The sequence below is a fragment of the Silene latifolia genome, chromosome 9, assembly GCF_048544455.1.
Source record: "Silene latifolia isolate original U9 population chromosome 9, ASM4854445v1, whole genome shotgun sequence".
In the NCBI taxonomy this organism is placed as follows: Eukaryota; Viridiplantae; Streptophyta; class Magnoliopsida; order Caryophyllales; family Caryophyllaceae; genus Silene; species Silene latifolia.
Genome location: NC_133534.1, coordinates 105027087 through 105051692, shown reverse-complemented (window position 1 = coordinate 105051692; position 24606 = coordinate 105027087). Strand labels below are relative to the sequence as shown.

Genomic DNA, 24606 nt, shown 5'->3' with positions numbered 1-24606 from the left:
CTACACCAACCACATTTAACCGGCAATTTCATTGCCAAATCAGCGTTCATACAATTAGTTGAGAGAAGTCAATTTGGAGGGATGCCTAGTGAAGACCCTCATTCACATATGGAGACTTTTTGTGACTATTGTGATGCGATTTCTCAAACCGGAGTAACTCAAGATCAAATCCGATGGGTATTATTTCCTTTTTCTTTGATTGGTACCGCAAAGCAATGGTCGAAGAGCCTAGACAAGGCTATCCTTGGTATTGACTCATGGAAGAAGTTGGCACTTGCTTTCTACAAGAAATTCTATCCTCCGGAGAAGACCAATATGTTGAGAACCCAAATCACCGGGTTCAAGCAAAGAGATGAGGAATCATTGTATGAAGCATGGGAGAGATTTAAGGACAGTTGTCGTTGTTGTCCACAGCACGGACTTAGCGAGTCGTTCCTTGTGCAACAATTTTGGAATGGTTTACATGAAGATTCCCGCAATATTCTCAATATGGGATCCAATGGAATGTTCATCGAAGTTGATGACAATAAAACATGGGCCAAAATCGAAGGGATGGCGGTTCATAATTGACAATATAGTAGGCCTCGAAAGGCTACTAGAGGAGGAAAGAATGAGGTAGATTCCATCACACAATTGGGTGCTCAACTAAGTGCTCATATTGATACCATCAATTTGAAATTTGAGAAGACCATGGCTAAGCTTGATGAAGCTTCCAAATCACCCAAACAACATGTTAACGCTATGGTGGCATAATCCTCAATTCCAAGTGGAGTATGTGAGAGTTGTGGAACTTTGGGACATGACCAAAGTGAATGTAAGGGAACAAGTGAACAAGTTAATGCTTTCGAAGCATACAAGAGTGGCACCCCTTATTCCAACTATTACAATGAGAATACCAAATTCCATCCAAATCATTCATACAAGAGCCAAAATGTTCAAAACCCTCAACCAACATACACCCCACCTCCAATGAGAAATCAAGCTCAAAGACCCTTTTACAACCAAAGCCAAAGTTATCAAAATCAACATTCATAAAATCAATCCAGTGACCAAGGCTTTGATGTTCAAAGAGCGGTCCTCCAAATGCAAAAGAACCAACAAGAATTGTTCACCTAAATGCAAAAAGATAGCCAAGCCAAAGACATCACCATCAACAACATACTAGCCCACACCAAGATTTTGGAAACCCAAATGTCTCAATTAGCATCTTCTAGCTCTCAAAGACAAAAGGGGAAATAACCACCTCAAAGTAATCCCCCAAGATATGAGTCGGTGAGTGCCAGCCATTTGGGGAGTGGTACAAGGTATGAAGGGCCAAAGAAGCAAATTGAGGAAGACCTTGTGGAGGCTAGTGACAAGGAAAGAGTTGTGGAAAACTCTAAGGAAGAAGAACCCATTCAAGAACTTTCAAGGAAGGAGAATGAAGAGAAAGTTAAAGAGAAAGAGCCTGTTGTGATTAGACTTGCATTCCCAAGTCGTCAAGCTAAGCCTAAGTTTGATGAACAACTTGGAAAGTTCATGGAAATTGTGAAGAACTAAGAAGTCTCAATCCCATTCACGGAATCGATTAATCATGTTCCGGCCTATGCAAAGTACTTGAAAGACATTCTTACTAAAAAGAAATCCATCCGAAAGCTAGAAACTATTTCATTCACTAAAGTGAGTAGTGCTATTCTTCAAGGAAGTTCCCCTCCAAAACTCAAAGATCCGGGAAGCTTCGCTATTACATGCACCATTGGCGACACTACAATCAACAAAGCTTTATGTGACCTTGGAGCAAGTGTAAGTGTCATGCTATACTCGGTATGCAAGAGTCTAGGAGGGGGAGAGCTCAAGTTCACTGACATTACTCTTCAAATGGCGGATCGATCAACAAAGATACCTTTAGGGGTATGGGAGGATGTGCCCGTAAGAATTGGCAAGTTCTTTATCCCGGTAGACTTTGTCATTGTAGACTTAGAGGAGGATTCCATCATTCCTATCATTTTAGGAAGACCTTTCTTACACACCGCGGGAGCGGTGATTGATGTGAAACATGGAGAGCTTACACTTGAAGTAGGGCATGAGACAATCACTTTCAACCTTGACAAAACGATGAGAGCTCCTCGACTACATGAGCCATGTCTCATGATCGATCATTATAGCCGAGAAAGTGATAGGAAGAAGTTTGCATCTCAAAGCAAAGAACAAGCTATGGGTAAAGAATCACCACCCATATGGAAGAAGAAATTGGATAATCCTCAAGATGCTCTATCCGGAGAGCAAGAAAATTTCAACAACAATGAGAGCTTGAATAGATCACCACTAATCATGACAAGAAAGGAAGAAGGCCTCATTGGCCATGACAACAAGAAACAAGAGTTGATTTCATCAACTCTTGACATCAATGGAGAGCAAGCTAATAGAGTATGTGGTCTATGGGATGGCGAATTCGAAGGATTAGTCAATCCCTACATCGGCAATGCTATAAACCAAGGCTTTGGTGACCATCTTGACTCGAGTCACCACCATGAAGAACACAATGTGCAAAGATCTATGCAAGATCTTTATAATGACAATGAACAAGCCTTTGACTACTTCTACAAGTTGTTGAGCAACATCAACAACACCTTGGCTATGCCTCCTTGACATCTCATTCAAGAGTTAGAGTTTGGTGGCGTCCTTCCAAAATCACCATTTGTAAATATTCTAACCCTTAACATGCATTTTAATTCTTGTATTGCATTTTTGTCATTCCCTTGGATTTACATTCTTTTTATACGTTGATCAAGATTTTCATCATGAGAGAAAGTGAGGGAGGTATTTTAATGTGTTTTGATGTGCAGTGTTTGATCTAGTGTCGGGATAGCAATCACCTAGGCTAACCGAGCCTTCATAGCGCACCCGAAACAATGGACAAAGGAATGAAGAAAGAATGATATGGGAAATGAAGAACTCATGGTCCAGGAGAAGATCTGAGCGTCCCAGGAGGGAATCCGCTCGTGCTGGCTGTGATCCGAGCATCCTGGCTCGAGGACGTGGGTCTTGGGAGTGCTAAAATTGAAAAGTTTGGTCTGTTTAAAAATCTGAGCAGATTAAACAGAAGACGCCCGTCCTTCTCTCTGAGCCGCTCATCTCCAGCAGAATCCGCGCATCCCAGCATGAGTTAGAAATACCAGATTGCACTGACTGAGGATCCGAGCGTCCCCACTCCAGCACGCTCGTCTTCTGCTGCTAATTGGGTATAACAAGGGTTACCTCCCTCCCTCCCCAATTCATTTCAATCTTATAGAAACACAAACACACACCCTTTCTCCCTCAAAACCGTCAATCCCCTCATCAACAAAACACAAATTCCTCAACCAAATTCACCAAAATCAAAAAAAAAACTTCCTCAAATCACAATTAAACTACTCCTTTATCAAAAAGAAGCCAACCAAACACCAAATTCCTCACACATTGAGTCGATTTTCTAGGGTTTGAGCACAATTTTGAAAATCCTAAAATCGATTGGGAATTGATTGAAGCTTGAGGAAACAAGGAGCATTCAAGCTTATTATTGGTTTGTTGATACAATTTTGACAAGGAAAACAACATTGCAAGAATAAAAGGTGGAAATAAGGCACCCACAACCTCAAATATTTCCAAAAGGAAACAAGCTCTTCTAGCTTCAAAGGTTATGGTAGTGCATCAACCAAGGGTGGAGATTCAAGAAGTTGCTACTGCTATGGTGGAAGCTACACCTACTCCGGTCATTGAACAATTGTAAGATTATCCGTAGGTACCTTTCATAAACGATTCTCATAGGAAAGCATTTGTATCCCTTAGTAGAAAACTATTTTGCCTACCAAATTCATATGTCAAAATGCCTTAGACAAGTTGGGTGTGCTGCATCTCTGTCCAGCTCGAATTTATTGGACTTGCACTGTGATTTATCCTTGGCCCCCTATGACTTTTTTTAGCCTAATTCAGTGTCCAACCAGCTGGCCATGGTGGCAGCTGGTGGTTGGGCTTATACACATACTAAATTGACCACTAAACTTGGCTCTGTTGGACTGGTTCCTGAGACATATGCATTGTTACCTTGGCTTGCTTGTTGGTGTGAGGTGACCTGGTTACTGGCTCCTGCTACAACCTCCCCTGGTTGAACAGGGCTTGTCCTCAAACCTAGTGTCTCCTCCTCTTTAGCATCCTCATAATATGGACTTAGATCACCCACATTGAAAGTACCATGCACCTCATACTCTCCTGGCAGATCCACCTTATAGGCATTTGGTCCAATTTTCTCAACAATTTCAAAGGGGCCATCAGCTCTTGGCATTAATTTTTTCTTCCTCTTTGCTGGGAACCTCTCTTTTTTTAAGTGAACCCAGAACAAATCCCCTGGAACAAATTCTTTCTTCTTCTGAGGCACCTTGGACTGTTTCATGTATTTCTCATTAGCTTTCTCAATTTCTTTTTTCACAGTTTCTTGGAGCTTCAGTAGTTGTTCTGCCCTGGCCTTAGCTTCAAAGTTCACTTCATTTCTTGGCACAGAGGACAAGTATATAGGCATTAGAGGGTTAATCCCATAGATAACCTCAAAAGGACTGTGACCAGTAGCAGTTGATGGTGATTTGTTGAAGGCAAATTCTGCTGATGCTAACTTGATGTCCCAATCTTTTAAACTCTTGTTGATAAGACACCGTAGAATCCTACCCAATGTCTTGCTAGTGACCTCAGTTTGGCCATCTCTTTGAGGGTGGTGAGATGTACTAAACAACAGCCTAGTTTTGAGCAGCTTCCATAGAGTTTTCCAGAAGTAAGTCATGAATTTTGTATCTCTATCTAAAACAATTATCTTTGGAACTCTATGAAGCCTTACAATTTCCTTCAAATATTGCTCAGCAACACTTACAACATCTTCTGTTTTCTTGCAAGCTATGTAAGGGGCCATTTTACTGAACCTGTCAACAACAACCATGATTGAATCCTTTCCCCTTTGTGTCCTTGGTAATGCAACAATAAAATCCATGCTCACATCTTCCCATGGCTTGTTTGGTACTGGCAATGGAGTGTATGGACCAGTCTAGAAAGAACTCTTACCCACTTGACATGCTGAACACCTCCTGAGAATAATTTGGACATCTCGCATCATCTTTGGCCAATAGAATTGTTCATGTAATATGTCCATTGTCTTTTAAACACCAAAATGTCCTCCTAAGCCCCCTGAGTGGACTTCCCTGATCAGGAGATCCCTGTAAGAAGCTCTTGGCACACAGAGCTTGTTGCCTTGGAATAAAACCCATTTTATAGCAGGTACTAGCTCCCTGGAACTCTATGCCCCTCAACTTGTGTGATCCACTCTTCAGAGAAGTCATGGTCCTCCTTGTACATTTCTTTCATGAATTCAAAGTCAAGAACCTTGCTCTCCATAGTTGATAGCAAGGAGTGCCTCCTTGATAGAGCATCTGCCACTACATTTTGTTTCCCTTCCTTATACTTGCTGGAGAATGTAAATGATTGCAAATATTCCACCCACTTGGCATGCCTATGACATAATTTGTGTTGGCCATTTATACACTTCAAACCTTCATGGTCATAATGTAACACAAATGGTTTTGGTTTCAAATAATGACTCCAATGCATGACTGCCCTGATAATTGCATAAAATTATTTGTCATAGGTATAATATTTTAATTTAGCTCCATTCAATTTCTCACTGAAATAAGCTACATGTTTCTGAGCTTGGATAAGGACTGCACCAATGCCCACACCACTGGCATCACACTCCACTTCAAAGAGTTGATCAAAGTCTGGTAATTTCAGGATAGAAGTTTTCACACATAAAATTTTTAATCTTCTCAAAGGACTGCTGAGCACTCTCAGTCCAATGGAATTCTCCCTTCTTCATACACTCAGTGATTAGAGCAATAACTGAGCTGAAGTTCTTGATAAATCTTCTATAAAATGAAGCCAATCCATGGAACCCTCTCCCCTCAGTAATTGTTTTAGGAGTTGACCATGATTGAATAGCTGCAATCTTTTCCTGATCAACTGTAATGCCTCTCCCAGAAATAATATACCCTATAAATGCCACTTCTTCAACCATAAAAGTGCACTTCTCCAGCTTGCCAAACAACTTTTGTTCCCTGAGGATCCTGAACACAGCTTCAAGGTGTTTCAGGTGTTCACTTTTCCTGCTGCTGTAAATCAGGATGTCATCAAAGTAAACCACTGCAAACTTGCCTAAACATGGCCTTTGCACTCCAGTCATCAATCTTATAAAGGTTCTTAGTGCATTAGAGCGACCAAATGGCATCACAAGCCATTCATACAGTCCATGTTTAGTTTTGAAAGCAGTTTTCCACTCATCTCCCTCTCTTATCTTTACTTGGTGGTACCCTTGCCTGAGATCAATCTTAGAAAAGATCATGGTACCACTAAGCTCATCTAACATGTCATCCAAACTTTGGATTGGGAACGTGTACTTGACAATAATGTTGTTAATGGCTCTGCTGTCAGTACACATCCTTTATGTCCCATCCTTCTTTGGAACAAGTACCGCATGGACTGCGTAAGGACTGAGAGATTCCCTGATAAACCCTTTGCTCTTAAGTTCCTCAATTTGACTCTGTAATTCTTTGGTAGCAGTTGGATCACACCTATAAGCTAGCCTATTAGGAAGTACTAAGCCTGGAACATGGTCTATGTGGTGCTCAATGCTTCTCAATGGTGGAAACCCACTAGGCAGCTCCCTTGGAAACACCTCCTTATACCTCTGAATTAATGGCTTGACTTCAGCAGGCATTTCAGGGTTCCCTTCCTTGTTCACTTTTTTAGATAATAACACCCAAATAGGTTGGTCTTGCTTCATTTCTTTGATCATGGCTGCTTTAGAAAGAAATAACACACCATTGACCTCCTCTAGCATACTTGGACTTCCATAGTTCCTCTGGTTAGGTGGCAATGGGGTCAAGGTGAACTTCTTGCCTTCATGTCTAAAACTATAGATGTTATCCTTCCCATGGTGAGTGGTATTCCTGTCATACTCCCATGACATTCCCAAGAGTAAGTAGCAGGCATCCATTGGAATAATGTTAGATAAGACTTCATCTTGTATAACTTTACAATAGAAAATGGAACCAAACATTACTTGTCCACCCTTACTTCTGCTCCTTTATTCAACCATCTCAACTTGTAAGGATTTGGGTGCTCTTGAGTTGTTAAGTTGAGCTTGTTAACCATAGCATTTGATGCCACATCTGTACAGCTTCCCCCATCTATGATCAGGTTACAAACCCTTCCCTGAACTGTGCATCTAGTTCTGAATATCGGCGACCTTTGATCAGCTTCCAAAGGTGTGTGTTGGGAATGCATAACTCTCCATAAGACCAAGCTGTGACCTGTATCAGGGTGGGCCACAAGTTGCTCCTGTTCTGGTTCCTCCTCAGTCTCTCCTTCTTCCAACATCAGGGTCTCGTCCTCCTCATATTGAACCAAATCTTCCCTCTCCCATTGTTCTACCTCCATTGCTATCAAGGCTCTCTCTTAGAAGGACAGTCCTTCCTATAATGGCCATACCCTTGGCATTGGAAGCATTTAAACTTCCCATCAGTCACAGGTGGGTTGGTTTTAGGATTCATAGGACTCTTTCTTTTGTCTGGTGTTGGTTGGGTTGCAGGTCTTGGGTATTCTCCAATCCTAACCCCATAAAAAGGTTTGAAAGTAGGTCTGGTAATGGGTTTGGATGTAGTAACCTTAACCTTTCCCATCTTTTCAATCTTCAATCCCAGGTTAACTGCCTCATCAAAGGACCAAACCTGTTGCATTCTAAGCCTCAAAGCAATCTTAGGATCTAAACCCTCAACAAACCTAGCAATCTTTTGCTCAGGTTTTTCTGTGACCTCACATTGCAGGGTTAGCTATTCAAAGCTCCTAAGATAGGCCTCAACAGATTGTTGGTCTTGTCTTAACTGAGTTAGTTTGATAAAAATGTCTTGGGTATAGTCTTTGGCTATAAATTTCTCTTTTAATTTCTTTTTCAACTTGAGCCAAGATCTAATTGGTTCCTTGACATCTCTAATCCTTTGGTGTTTCATGCTTTCATACCAAACAGATGCATATCCCTTGAGTTTTAAGATGGCAACATTAAAAGCTTTTCTGTCATCATAACGTTTAAACTCAAAGACTCACTCAACAGATCTAAGCCAGTCTAACAAATCCTCAGGATTTAAACTACCAAGGAAATCAAAAATGTCTACCTTTACATCTTTGTCTCTGGCATCATAGATCCCTTCCTCCAGCCTAGAGTCATCTGATTCAGAGGTGGCTTCTTCGTATGGATCATGCTGTGGATGTCTCCTTCCTACTCCCATTGCAATCCCTCTCCCATTCCTCTTCCTCTGAAAGGTGGTGGTTGCCTTCTTAGGGTAAAATAAACTCACTTTCCTCTCCCAAGACTAACACAAGATGGAATTGTGTTATAACCTTGCTCTGATTACCAAATTGCAGTGTAATGTCCAAGGGTTTAGACAATTACAGCAAACAACTCAGCAAACCAAGTCAATTTGTCAGGAATGCAATAAACTTGTGTTATTTGGTAAAATTATCAAATGACCTTCTAAAATCTTGATACTTCGCAGTAATTAACTTTGGTATAGGATCTAACTCTGAGCAAAATTCCAGGATTCTTAAGGGACTCAAAGTATTTTTAAAATTCAACTAAAACTGACTGACAGGCACAATAACTGTAAATGAAGCAGTTCTGAGATTTTCACTGAAAGAAAGGACCTTTAGATATAATTATCAACTGATAAACCACAGAATACTCACAGGGAGATAAGTTAATAATTTGGGGGGTACTTAAGTTGAGAAATTCCACAGATTTACACAGGAAACTCTCAACTGAAGCAAACAGCAAAGCTAAACAAGCCACAGACTTAGTACAAGAATGTTTAAACTCTACTAACAAGTACTTAATCAATAACCACAGTCTAAGCACATGTTATTTTTTTTTTTTGGGAAAATGTAAGTATTATATTAATCATAACCCGAACAATTGATTAACTAGGGAGATAGCCCTTAGTTAATTTACACCATTACAAATTTGTTCTTACCGTATTTTAACTTTACTATTACTGCCTATTACAGTCCGAATTTTCAATGTCAGTACTATCCCCCTATGTACCTGTCTAACTAGTACATTGGGTAGTAACAAAACGCTCTCTACACGACTTCTATTCCTGGCATGCCATATCTCATACATTAGATAGGCCATACTTGCAGCAAGCACATGCCTAACCAACAGGGATCTATTTCTATAGTTAAGCCACCACTCTATCACACCTTGCACTGGAATGCAGATCTGCATCCAACTTTCAACTAAATCTAGACATTTCCTGCTATAAACACATGAGAAAAACAAGTGATCATGGCACTCCTCCTCTTGCCCACATAACCAGCAAACGTTGCATTGAAGAAATCCCATCTTCATCATCTTGTCCTGAGTAAGTAGCCGCTGCTGTATAGCTAACCAAATGAAAAATTCATGCTTAGGAGCCATGATCCTATTAGTAACCCAAGGATACCATGGCACATCAGCTCCTTCCTGTTCCAACCAATGATAACCCATTCTCACAGTGTACTCTATACCTGTATTCCTCCACTGCTCATTATACATAAACGGTTTGAGAATGTTCTTGACACCACATAATCTGCGCCAAGCCCAGCTGGCTCCACTAGAGGGTTCATAATGCTGTCATTCCTGATTTTTCATATAAATGGCATGAATCCATTTCACCCACAGGTGGTCAGACTTATGTTCAATCCACCAGACATACTTCCCAAGGGAAGCTATGTTCCATTGATGTAAATTTTTCAGACCCAATCCTCCTTTATTTTTGGTCTTGCAAATATTTCTCCAAGCCACCAGAGCCGGACTCCCCTTGCAATCTGTGACATGCCTCAAAAACTTCCTACACATAGCATCAATCTTATCCAACACAGTTTTTGGTAAGATAAAAATCTGTGCCCAGTAATTGTGTAAAGTGCTCAACACAGCCTTAACAAGGACCACTCTCCCAGCATAAGACAATTTTCTGGTCCCCAACCTAGCAATCCTCTCAGTAATTTTATCAACCAAACATTGGCAATCCAGTACGCCTAGTCTCTTAGGGATGATGTTAACCCCAAGATATCTGAAAGGTAAGGCTCCTCTCTTCATACCTGTAGCCTGAGCAATTGCTTGAACAATGGAACCAGGTATCCCATTGCAATAAAAGTTGGATTTCCCAGCGCTCATCTTCAAACCAGAGGTTGAAGAAAATAGATCAAAGGCCCTGATCATGATGCTAACTGACTGAATGTCACCTCTGCTAAACATCAAAAGATCATCCGCAAAACAGAGGTGAGTGAGATTAATCATGGAGCAAAGAGAATGATGTTTAAACCCCTTAAATTGAGGAAGGAGTTGCATCAGCCTACTCAGGTACTCCAGACAGATGGTGAAGAGAAGGGGAGAAAGGGGGTCCCCCTGTCTAAGACCTCTCCTACCCTTAAAGAAGCCAAAAACCTCACCATTCAAAGCCAAGGAATAAGAAGGAGAGGTGACACACACCACTATCAACTTAATGCAATTTATTGGGAAATTTAATCCCTCAAGCATCTCATGAAGGAATTACCACTCAATGGAGTCATACGCCTTCTGCAAATCAATCTTCATCATTAATCTTGGGGAGCAAGCCTTCCTATTATACAGTTTGATCAGATCCTGACAAATAAGGATGTTACCAATGATATATCTTCCCTTAACAAAAGCACTTTGGGCAGGATTGATAATATCAGGAAGAATTTGACTTAGCCTAACACAAATGACTTTGGCAAGGCCTTTTTACACTGTGTTACAATAGGCAATTGGCCTAAACTGTAGCACAGTGGTAGGCAACTCCACCTTTGAAATGAGTGTCAAGATAGTGTTGTTAGACTCTTTTAAAACATTCCCAGTCTCATAAGCATTCCTTACTGCCTTACACACTTCAGGACCAACTATATGCCAGCTATCCTTGAAAAATTGGCTACTATAGCCATCAAGCCCTGGAGCCTTGGTGCCTGGGATTGAAAACATAGCAGCCTTAATCTCCTCATCAGTCACTGGAGCACTCAACAAATCCCTCTGTTTATCAGTCAAGCACTGCCCAGATTTTATAACTCCAGGTTTCACATGCTTAACCTCAGTAGATGTACCTAATAAGCCCTTATAGAACTGTGCAAAAGCCATTTTGATGTCTTCAGGTGTAATGCACATCTTACCAGAAGCATCAGTAATTTGATACACCCTATTCATTGACGTCCTTCTTTTGATACTTGAGTGAAAAAAAGAAGTGTTAGAATCCCCATATTTAACCCAACTTTCTTTGGCTTTCTGAGCTAGATACATCTCTTTAGCCTTCCTCAAACCCATCAGATCCTGAGCACAAGCTCTTTCAGCTTTAAACACCTCAGAGTTAAGGGGATCATGCCTTAATTGCTCCTGAAAGTTCTGAAGAGCAATTTCAGTGACATGAGTTAAATTCTCAATGTCACTAAATTGCTCTCTATTCAACTCCTGCAACCTGTGCTTCAAACCTTTGAGTTTTTTGGTGACCCTAAACATAGGAGATCCATCAATATCTTCCTGCCATCCATTTTGCACTACCTCATCAAAATTATCAGCAAGTGCCCACATATTGAAGTACTTGAAAGGTGCCCTTTTCCTTGCACTGGTCCTAATGAATTGGATCACACAAGGACAGTGGTCAAATAACCCCTCAGGGAGGAATTGAGCCAATGAATCAGGAAACCTCTGTAGCCAAGCATCATTGATCAACACTCTATCAATCTTACTATAGACTTTAGTCCCATCTTCATGCTTATTGTTCCAAGTGAAATAGGATCCAATCATCTTCCCTTCCTCTAACTGACAATCATCCAAAGCTTTCCTCATAGGTAAGATCTCAGCCAAAGTAACATCACTTCCTCCAATCCTTTCCCCTACTCTCATAACACTATTGAAATCACCACCCACAAGCCAAGGACCATTAGCTGTGGTGGCATAATTCCTCAAATTCTGCCATAAGCTTTCTCTCTCAACAACTTTATTAAAACCATACACTAGAGTAAAAAAGAAGACAAACCCCTGCATCATGTCCTTCACTTTTGTATGAATACATTGAGCAGTTGTATGAATCATGTCCACCTGGAAAAGTTTAGGATTCCACAAAAGCCAAACTCTCCCACCTTTGTGAAAACTATTATTAGTACAAATAGCCCAATCTCCACACATATTATTCCTAGTATTAATCCACTTATCTCCTTTTATTTTAGTTTCTAATAAACCAAACAGCCCAATATTATTCTGGTGCATAAACCACCTTATTTCATTTTGTTTAGAAATGATGTTCAGTCCTCTCACATTCCAGAAGCCCAGACTACCCATTATCAGTTTGGCTCCTCTGACTAACCATTTTCTACTGACAATCAGTTTTGACTTTCTTAATTGAAAGGGTGAGTGCATCCATAAAAGTAATCCCCCTGGGTGTAAAGATCCTGGCCTCTCCTGCATCATTCTTGAGCATCCTAGTAAGAAATCTCCTAGGTGCAGACTGTGCAGTAAACCCTTGTTCATTACCCCCATTTGTAACCCCATTATCTTTGTCACCACTCTTTGCTCTCCTGACAGGCACACTAGGTGTCACAAGCTGCACTACAGGAGAGACAAGTTTTGGGGTGGTAACTAGAATAGGAGTCTTTGGGGCATTTTTAGGACCTGTAGGAGCCTTAGGTTTGGACTTAGGCCTCCATACCTTCTCCACTTTAGCATCACTCTCCTTCCTACAATGATCAGCTAAGTGACCCATTCCTTTACATTTCACACAGCTAAGAGGCAGCCAGTCATAAACAACCCTAATCCTCTGAGTGTTTCCTAGTTCATCCAGAAACACTAACTCAGAAGGGAAAGACTGTCCAACCTTGACCTCAACCATGACCCTAGCATAGCCCAGAAAAGCCTTATGAGTCGTAGCATCATCAAATTTGATGAACTTCCCTACCAACCCACTAATTTTCTGCAGACAAACACTCCCCCAAAATTTGATGTCTAAGCCGTAAAGTTTCATCCAAATGGGAACAATTGATATGTCATGTTTAATCAATTCCGCATTTGGACTCCACTCTTTCACGATAACAGGCTTATTATCAAACATAAGGTGGCCATTCTTAACAACCTCCTACTGTTTTTCCTTAGTCTTAAATCACACAAGGAACAATCCATTCAGCATTAACGATATACGATCAATCCCATAACTTTGTCAAACTCTTTTCACAAACCCAGAAATAACAGAACTCGGAGGATTCGCACCCAAAATGTAACAATAAACCGCAGTAGACCAGAACTGAATCTCACCTGCTACATCATCAGAGAAGAGGCGGAGTGCTGGCGTTTACAATTCATCCTCATCTTGTGATACAGCTTCCTCCTCCTCATCGATATCCTCCACTATAACTTCCAATTCAGACTCAAAATCAGCCGGATTATATCATAAGTTGATCTTCCGCGGAGTTTTTGATCCTGAAGCGGTACCTTTGCTGCTACTCGCTACATTAGTATCTACTTGTTTTTGATTTTTTGTTAATTGAGGCATTTTAGAAGAGTTATTAGATGATTTACTGTTCGATTGAAGATTTTTGGTAAAGTTTTTCTTGTGTTTCGCCATTGCTGAAACCTAGAAAACCCTTTTTTAGATTTTTTGAGGTTTTTCTCTCTCTAAAATCTCTCTCATCTTCTCGTGATTCAACCTTTTCTAAGCACATGTTATTATCAAGCCTAACTCTAATCTACAAACTAAGTAGAAGATTAAGAGGTTTAAATTTGAGAGAATTCTGAGGTTTCATTCATAAACTAGCTGTGTTTCAAATGTCTGAGTCAAGGCCTTATATAGGCCCTTTTATGTTACACACTTGAGAGGAAACTACATCCAAGGGTCAGGATCCTTCCTCACATGCTGACAAGAGTAAAAATACAATATTACAACAGTTAAAAAGCTCTTAATTGTAAACTGGAGTGAAAACAAAAAGAAATGCAGATGATAGTGACATGCTGTGGTCTTTTGCTGCATTACTGGCTTTTCTGTTGTGTGTAGGCACTTGAGGACTAAATGATTGGATCCTTGGTATTAAAATTGGCTCTAGGTTGGATCTGGTAAATGGTGAGACAAGTCAAAAGTTCTTTAGTTGCCTTTTCCTCATTGCTTAGCCAGAAATGGAAAGATTGCTTTTACTTTTTATCATTTGCTGCATCTCTATTCGGTTCGAATTTATTGGACTTGCACTGTGATTTATCCTTGGACCCCTAGGACTTTTTTGAGCCTAATTCAGTGTCCAACCAGCTGGCCATGGTGGCAGCTGGTGGTTGGGCATGTACACATACTTATTGACCACTAAACTTGGCTCTATTGGACTGGTTCCTGAGACATGTGCATTGTTGCCTTGGCTTACTTGTTGGTTTGAGGTGACCTGGTTAGTGGCTCCTGCTGCAGTCGGAGGATGACTCTATGCTTATTACGCTTCCATACGAGGAGATTCATTTCCTAGATGTCTTCATCGGTCGGTTAATAGCCTAGCCCGAAGGGGATGTTGGGGACCTTGGCCTGTTTCATGGGAGGCAAGGCGCTCTTCAGTGGATTGCGAGGTAGGATCGGGAAATAGCCCTAATGCATCAAAATGCGGTTGACTGTGAGGTTCGAGAACATGTCACAATCAAAGGGTACTGATTCATTGGTCAGGGCATTCACAGCTTGTAACTCCCACATTTCACTGTCGTCCACTTCAATGACCTGAGAGGCTATTCCCTTCTTCATCATAGCCTTTATCGGGGATGCATGAATTGTCATTATTTTCACGATAAAAGAGACCTTCATTTTCTGATCAAGGATTGAGGTGATGGCCTTGGCGGCGTGAATCCAGGGGCGTCCCAGAAGCATGTTGAAAGAGGCGTCGATATCGACCACCTGAAAACTAGCTTGTCTTTCCAGGAGTCCATTTGCAATGGTCAAGGTGATGAGCCCCGTGACCTTACGACGAGTACCGTCATAAGCGCGTACTCCTTGATTAGTTGGGATCAAGTAGGCTTTCTTGATCCCCAGTATATGAGCCGTCTTGAGGGAAATAACGTTGACCGCAGATCCGTCATCCACTAGGTGTTGGAATATGTGTCCTCCGACAATAATGCGATCAAAACTGTTGATCATGATGATCACACGTTTAAATCTCATTTTAAGAATACATTGGGGATGTAATATTTTACAGTCAACTGGTCCACACATATCGGTAATGATTGGCTGACTAGAGTATGACATTACTGTCGTGCGACGGTGGTGATCAGTTGATCCCCTTAGGTCATACCTATTGGGAAATACTCTTAATTGATTATTTAATTAATCGTATGCCGATACGAGTTAATTAAATCGCTTAAAATTGACGGATGATCTTGTGAGTAAAATTAACGTGTCTTATTATAATTCGATTATATTAGATACGGTCTAAGTAATCGAATTGTTTTATTACTTGGATAAAATTATTGTTTACGAAACAATTGAAATTGAAATTAAATGAATGATTTATTATAAATACAAGACGTTGTAATTTAAAATTTGATAAACCGTTTTGGCACAAGTAATTACGAATTACTAGTCGATTTTGTATATGACATATTTTATGAGTATGTTGATTTTTAATATGTTAAAAATACATTACAATTTCATAAGTCAAGTAACACGTCACATATGTTACAATTGACAAATGACAAAATAAAATGGACCTTCCATTTTATGTCATATGTGCCGAAAATAAGAGGGTGTTTAAGGATTATATTGTGTTTTTATTTTAAGTGGAAAACATGATGATTAAAGCCTAATAGTAGCCATGCAACCCTATTTTTCTTGGGAAGAAAATGAGCCTCGTGCATTGGCTCCCTCTACCACCCCTCCCACCGGTTTTCCACTTAGAGAAACAAAATGGTTTTCTCTTATAATCGATTTCACTACTTCATCTAACATTTTTCTAGTGTAAGAAAAAATTTTCTCTCCACCATTTTGTGAAAACTTAGAGAAATAAAACTCACAAATCTCTCTTCTTGGCCGAAATTATTCAAGAGGAAATACAAAATATTTTTGTGACAATTTTATAGTAAGACTTGTATTATTTCTAGTACAAAATAATATTGGTTATTAAGAGGTTTCCTAGGGTATTCACTTTTGGGAGAGGTTCTAATTTGGACCTTTTGTTCATCCATTTTAAGGAAAGCTCAACAACTAACAAATAGGTGAATTTGTTGGTGCCCATTAATCCGAAATCATATAGTAAGATTGATGATTTCTTCTCTTATCTTATTTATGTTTGCATGCATAAGATCTATAATTTATTTTATGACTAAATAAATTTGAACATATATGAATATGTATATTAATGAGATTAAATAATTCTAACAAGCGGTATCAAGAGTCTTAGGTTGTTTGCATGCAAATCGGTTTATAGTTTTTCCGTGTTATATGATTAACATACAAAACTAAATAATTTGGATTTATGAAGATAAACCTAAAAATAACCTTGCATGTTAAAAGTTTCTGGTCCTAAGTGTTTTTTAGGACATTTTGGTTTATTTATGGATTTTATTGTTCATTTTATAGATTATTGGCATTAAAATGTGATTTTTATGATGAAAATATTATTTTTGGACGAAAAATAGCTAAACTTCGAATTTTTCAGTGGTTTTTGGATATGTTTTCACATATATTATTTACTAATGGCCTGTAAATGTTCATGATAAAATGAGTTGTTTTGCTCGAAATATTTATTTTTCAAGTTAAAATCATATTTAAATAGGTAAATAGGTTAATATGAGTTATATTTCGAATCTGGTCATGGAAATTTAATATGTTGTCCTATGTAATTTTACAAGGTGTGTGTAAAATATTTGGCTATAATGAAAACTTTATGCATGGTTATGAATTTTTGATGAAAAATCACATAAATAGTTACTATAATTAGTAATAATGCTAAAACATACTTCATGACTAAAGGAAAAACGTCACATGTTGCATTTTATCATATATTTCAGATCTAAAAGTGAAAAGTTGATAAAAATAATTTTTTCTCATTTTTTTTATGGTCATAATTGTTAAAATCGATAAACCGCAACATTGTTTTTCACGATAAATTTTCGAAATTTTTAACCTATGTTTTGAACATTATGAGTGTCATGGTATTTTTCCAGAATGTTCATGAGTTTAAATTTCAAATTTCAAATTTATTTGAAATTTTTATAATTTAATTTGAAGTTTATAGCATAATTTTGTATTTTAGGTCCATTTATGAACAATATTAAGAAAACAAGTTTAACTATTGTCAAAATGTTAGTGGAGACTAATTTCGAGTCCTAAGAAGGTTAGGGTAATTAATTTGTACATAAATATTAATTTACGTAATTATTGTGATTTTAATAAGTTAAATAACGCAAATCCAGAAAAAACCGTTTAATATACGATATTGGCTCTTAAAAGGCGATTTAGCATAAAATCTAGCATGTTCATACATATTATAATGCTGTATTTTATTTATGATTGTCATATTTTAATTTTATGTAATTTTTGAATTATGTAATTTTACTTAGTATGGCCTTAGTTTTAATTGGTATTACCCGAAATGTATGGGAATATCGATTCGGTTGTAATTATTGTGATCTCGTATCACCGTTTTGTAATTTAATAGATTTATTTTATTTTATTACAAATGTATAATAGGAAACTATGTAATTCATTTTGTAATTTTATTATTCCGGAGTTCCTTGAAGACGGTGCCATTCGAGAAGGCGATCCATCAAAGAAAGTGTTGCCTTGAAATGCGTGCCAAGACCGAAGCTCAAGGGACCAAAGGAGTTGGTTTCCGAATTTGTAATAGTTTATAAGATTTACTGTTTTAGGAAGGCCATACTAGGATTTTATTTTTATGCTTATGCATTTTATTTATATGTTGCATGCATCGTTAAATCGCCAGAACTAAACATGCATTTTAAATCGAGTATATCGACCGTGTCAATTACAATTATCGTAGTTCACCGCTTTAGTTCACTTAAAACGTGATAGATAATAAATTGACATGACCTCTCGCTAAAAGAAACAATTGAGACTTAGCCTTACCAAAAAGTAGAAACCATGAAAACCTATTTCATGAGGGAGTGCACTCGGCCCTACCGGGGTACAAACCTTGTTACGTAGGAGAAGTGGGTGATAAATGTCTATCCACCGAATTCATGTTGATAAGGGATGAATCGGCCCTACCGTGCCCAAGTTGATGTGGATTGGGATCATGGACACATTTATTCGAAATTTGGGTTGAACTCAACAAAAGTATTCTCGACCTTTGCCGGATGTGTTTTGGGCTAAAGATAAATATTAATGTAATTTAATTGACCAAGAGTTCTAAAAGTAAAATTGATTAAAGAGTTAATCCACCGAGTTATATTGATAAGGAATGAATCGGCCCTACCGTGCCCAAGTTAATATGAATTTGGATCTTGGAATCATTTATTATAGTTGGGTAGAGGTCACTATATAAATGCTCATATCTTGTTATAATATTTACATGTATGATTAAAAAGACAAATGTTAATATTTCCTTTTCCTCCATACTTGTAGTTCATTACAATGAATCCATCAAACGCTACTACACCGATAACTATTGAGTCTTGTCACAATGTTTTTGACGATGTTTGCTTCAACAATGATTTCGACACAACTAGAGAACTTCATTTTGGGATAGGTTCGGATGGAAACATAAACTTCATCACTTCTTCTAGACCACCTACTACTACAAGATCTCTTGTGAGCCAGTCTCAGGAAGACTGCCTCATAAAATCTATAGGATATTTATCTTTGGAAGAGAAAGATGCCAAAACTAGTGGGAGCTCAAGCAATCAAGTTCTTGCTTCTAAGGGCAAAAGGTTCAAGAAGAAGGGAAAGAAAGGGAAAAACTTCAAGCAAGTTGAAGATGAATGCCATTATTGCTATGGCATGAGACATTGGCTTAGGAATTGTCCTATATATTTGCGAAATATAAGGGAAGGAATCATCGTTCCAAAAGGTAAAATTCCTAAGGAAATTTATGTTATTGATGTAAATTATACTTCCACTACGACATGGGTACTAGATACCGGTTGTGGTTCTCACCTTTGTAATCATTTACAGGGGTTAAGAGACGTGAAGAGGCTTAGCAAAGGAGATTTGGATCTACGCCTTGGAAATAGAGCTCGAGTAGCGGCCGAATCCAAGGGAACTTATGTATTAGCTTTGCCTAATGGATTTGAGTTGTATTTACATAATTGTTTTTATGTGCCTACACTTTCTAAAAACATTATTTCTATCGCTATGTTAGACATGGACGGTTTTTGTTTTGTCATTAAAAACAATCGTATTATTTCAAGGAACGACTTGGTTATAAGCCAAGCTCCTTCCATTAATGGCATTTACATTTTAGAAACCTCGAATCCAACTAATGACATCTACAACATTCAATCAAAGAAACTCAAATCAAGTGATCCAAATGAATCGTTCATTTGGCATTGTCGATTAGGTCACATAAACGAAAGTCGCATCAAAAGATTAATTTCAACTAATGTGATTACACCATTTGATTATCAATCATATGGAACATGCGAATATTTCCTTCTTGGCAAAATGACTCGTAATCCTTTTAGCGGTAAAAGAACACGAGCTAGTGAGCTATTGGGACTCATACATACCGATGTGTGTGGAATAATGAGTATCACCGCTCGAGGAAAGTATGACTACTTCATAACCTTCACCGACAACTTGAGTAGACATGGGTATGTCTATTTAATGAAGCATAAGAGTGAAGCTTTTGAGAAATTCAAGGAATTTCAAAATGAAGTAGAGAACCAATTGAACAAAAGGATAAAAGCACTACGATCCGATCGTGGTGGAGAATATCTTAGCAATGAATTCGATTTACACTTGAAAGGTTGTGGCATAATATCACAACTATCTCCACCCGGAACACCACAACTCAATGGTGTAGCCGAAAGGAGAAATCGAACCCTAATTGATATGGTTCGATCAATGATGAGTCAAACCGAGCTACCAAACTCGTTTTGGGGATTTGCGATTCAAACCGCAATTAGATCTTTGAATAATAGTCCCACAAAGGCAACCGAAAAGACTCCATATGAGATGTGGACGGGAAGGGTTCCCAATATATCCTATATGAATATTTGGGGATGTGAGGCTTATGTCAAGGCAAAGACCGACAACAAGCTTGCCCTAAGATCCGAAAAATGCATCTTTGTAGGTTACCCCGTTACCTCTCGAGGATATTACTTCTACAAACCTCAAGAAAACAAAGTGTTTGTGTCTTGCGAGGTTGTCTTCTTAGAAAGAGACTTTATTTCTAAGAGACAGAGTGGGAGAAATTTTGAACTTGATGAAGTTCAAGAGCCACAAACCGAGGTAGAGACGCAAGAAGATGTTCCTTCGTCGTCTAACGCGGTTGTCCCTCCTCCACTTAGAAGAACGGGCCGAGTTATCCGCCATCCCAATCAATATGTGGGACTTATCGAAGAAGATGGAACACTCGATGTGTTGCTTTTAGAAAGTGACGAGCCCGCCACCTAGAAAGCCGCAATCTCTAGTCCAAATTCCTCCTTATGGCTTGAAGCCATGAAGTCCGAGATGGATTCTATGTATGAAAACCAAGTTTGGAACTTGTTGGATTTTCCTAAAGGGGAAAGAACTCTTCAATACAAATGAATTTTCAAGGTCAAGAATGGCATAGAAGGACAAGATGATGTCTACAAAGCTAGGCTAGTGGCAAAAGGATTTACCCAAGTCCAAGGTCTTCATTATGATGAAACCTTCGCCCCCGTAGCCATGCTAAGATCCATACGGATTTTGTTAGCGATTGCCGCATTTCATAATTATGAAATATGGCAAATGGATGTCAAAACCGCTTTTCTAAATGGGCATTTAGAAGAGGAGGTGTACATGATACAACCCGAAGGTTTTGTTCATTCTAAAAATCCTAACAAAGTATGCAAATTTAAGAGATCCATTTATGCACTTAAGCAAGCATCAAGGAGTTGGAATCATCGATTCGATCATGTGCTAAAAGAGAATGGTTTCACTCGAAGTGTTGAGGAACCATGTTTATACATGAAATTTAGTGGGAGCAATGTTGTGTTCCTAATCTTGTATGTCGATGACATACTACTCATTGGAAATGATATTCCAATGTTGTCTTCAGTTAAAAAGTGGTTAGGTAACCACTTCCAAATGAAGGATTTAGGAGAGGCACAATGCATATTAGGTATCCGGATCCATAGAGATAGATCCAAGAGGATATTGGCACTAAGTCATGAATCTTATGTTGATAAGATTCTTCGACTTTTCAGCATGGACAAATCAAAAAGGGGATTGGTACCTATGGTAACTGGGATAATATTGAGCAAGTCTCAATCGCCCTCAGAACCCCATGATGTTGAACGCATGAAGTTGATCCCTTATGCTTCCGCTGTTGGATCAATCATGTACGCCATGATATGCACACGTCCTGATGTCTCGTATGCCTTGAGCATGACGAGTAGATATCAAGGAAATCCAGGTGAGAGTCACTAAATAGCCGCCAAGAACATCCTTAAGTACTTGAGAAGAACTAAGGATTCTATCTTAGCATTTGGAGGAGACACCGAGCTCCGTGTTAATGGTTACACGGGCTCAAGTTTCCAAACGGATAGAGATGACATGAAATCACAAGCTAGTTTCGTTTTCATGCTCAATGGTGGTGCTGTTAGCTGGAGAAGCTTCAAGGAAGCTGTGACTGCGGATTCAACAATGGAGGCTGAGTACATTGGAGCATCAGAAGCTGCCAAGGAAGCTGTATGGATCAGGCAATTCACGGAAGGTCTAAGAGTAGTACCTACCGCCAATGATCCCATCACTCTCTATTATGATAATAGTGGGACGATCTTCCAAGCTAAAGAGCCAAAGTCTAGTAATAGATCTAGACATGTACTTAGAAAATATCATGTAATTAGAGATTTCATTGAAAGAAAGGAAATTGCGATATGTAAGGTTGGGACGGATGATAACATAGCTGATCCGCTCACCAAGCCTTTATCGCAGGCTAAGCATGATGGACATGTTGCGTCCATGGGACATAAACGCATGCCAGTTTTATGTTAGATTTTGATATGAAATAAACGAGTTGTTTTATTTGCTCATATGTATAATCACATTTGTTTTTTATTTTTCCATTACTTTGTCATATTCAAATGGGTTGTAGAGACAAGATTGAACCCCATTAAAGTGAACTAAATTGACATAGAATCGCCCATAGTCATTTGTATGAGGTGACGTCTCGAAGTGACTAGAGTGTGATGCGATTGATGGCAAGTTCAAGTGCCATGGAGTCATGTGACATGACTAGTCGATAACATAGGCAGACTGTTAGGAACACCGTGGGAAATATCGGTATACTTCATCATGAAATTAGGATTCTAACGAAACTATAATTATGAAATTGCTACTCATAAACAAAATTGTATAAACAAAAGAGTAGAGATTAGAATCAACCTTTGGTCCTAGAAATTTGGCCTAAGAACAAATACCGAGATCGATATTCTCCTAATCGTTGCACCCAAAATGCTTTGAGAAATGCCTCTCTTCTTTGCTAGAATAGATCCCTAATTTCTAATGATTTTAGGGTTTTTATGTGATGTGAGAATTAGGTCAAAAAAGAAGTGAGAAAAATGATCCCTCTTTTTCTCTTTTAACCGTCCAAGAGGAGGAGAATCAGGAAGATATTTTTTTCTTATTTTCCTCCCTTTTGAATCGTGTAACAACCGAAAATAAGGAGGAAAAATTTCCTTATTTTTGGTAGTTATCATATTGTATAAAAATGTGTATATCTTATCAATTGTCATTTATGTCGTCACGTATTTAATAAGTCTACACACAACAGTTTGCAGTCGATTTATTAAAACCGGTCTGTCATCAATTATTATGACAATATCGTATAATATATACATTAACTATAAATATCGCATATTTGTAATTGGCTTATTAAATATAACCGTTTACATTTAATTACGAATTAACATCTTAATTCTTTTAAGCTAACATTATATACAATAATTAAATATAACAGTTTATATTCAATTTACGAATTTAACAATTAATTCGTCTCAGCTGGTATTATTTAATTGTATTAAATAATCGTCTCATCATCACATTGATTAACTTTTTAGTCAAATACATGAACTAACCTTTTAGTCATATAAGGCATCAATGTAATTATATTTTCATATAATCACATCTCTCAAACACATCCCTTAGGGGTGAATTTTAGGGACCAGTTGATCACCGCCATCAGTATGATAATAACGTCAAACTTCTAGCAAGCCAACCGTTATTAATAAACGTTAATCAACTGATAAAAATACTAAGTATACCCTTGTGAACCTATAAGAGATTTATATACGTTCTCACACTAACTGTGGAGGACACAAACTACAACAACATATCCTAAAATTTCTCCTACTCAATGTAAAACACATTGCAAAATCCGTATTCACAAAGGTCGTATTTTACAAATGATCAGTATCAAGAGTGGTTTTCCCGACTAGAGAGTAACTTAACTGATAAACGAATCATCATTCGAGCATGGCCATGTATTTCAGTTACAACTCCTCGAGTGGCCATGAGAAATAACTAAACCTGATAAAGGTTGGATATTTTATTCAACTCGAATCCTGCAGATATAAGCACAGTATGAAATGACCCATTGAAAATCTGCTTAGCCTCCTGTTACGGTCGACCATGAGAAATAAACCAAAGTCACCCAAAAACTGCCTTAATCTCAAGAGACGGTCGATAGTTAAAAGAATCGACTCTAGGAACACAATGGACGTCCAATCCACGACCTGGCACCGAATGTTTTTAAACATTTAGGACTCCATTACGTTGTCACAATGTCCTACGAGTTATCGTTATAACTCGCATCTGTGATCGATCAGTCAACCGTTTGACTGATGGCTCGTTGAACCCACCATCAATCAACTTCACAATATAATAGCCAGAGTTATCAGCTCATGTAGGCGATTACGGACCAAAACAAATATAATTTAATTCAGTTCACTTTGTGGCGTTCAATGTTGTCGTACAATCCACATGAAAAACAAAATATGAAATAAAACGATGAAGTTATAAATAGCATATGGAAAAAGAAAATGTATCGAATCCATATAGTACAACTCAGGAACACGTTTAATTCCCATGGAAATAACGTGCCCTTCATGCTTATCATATTTCAATGGTTTAGTGAGAGGGTCCGCGATGTTGTCATCCGAAGCAATCTTGTCAATCACTATCTCCTCTTGCTCCACGTAATCACGGATCAGGTGAGCCTTCCGATGTACATGTCTAGACTTGTTGCTAGACTTAGGCTCCTTGGCCTGGAAGATGGCACCTCTATTGTCACAATAGATGGTGATTGGGTCATTCGAACTAGGAACTATGGTTAGTCCTTGTAAGAATTGACGCACCC

The 24606-nt window shown here is 38.6% G+C and overlaps 1 non-coding gene across 1 annotated transcript; it reads right to left on the bottom strand.

Annotated features, from left to right (window-relative positions):
- Positions 1-315: 315 nt before the first annotated feature.
- Positions 316-422, bottom strand: LOC141603906 (small nucleolar RNA R71). The gene has a single exon (XR_012525742.1). It is a non-coding gene; the product is annotated as a small nucleolar RNA R71 (small nucleolar RNA).
- Positions 423-24606: the final 24184 nt, after the last annotated feature.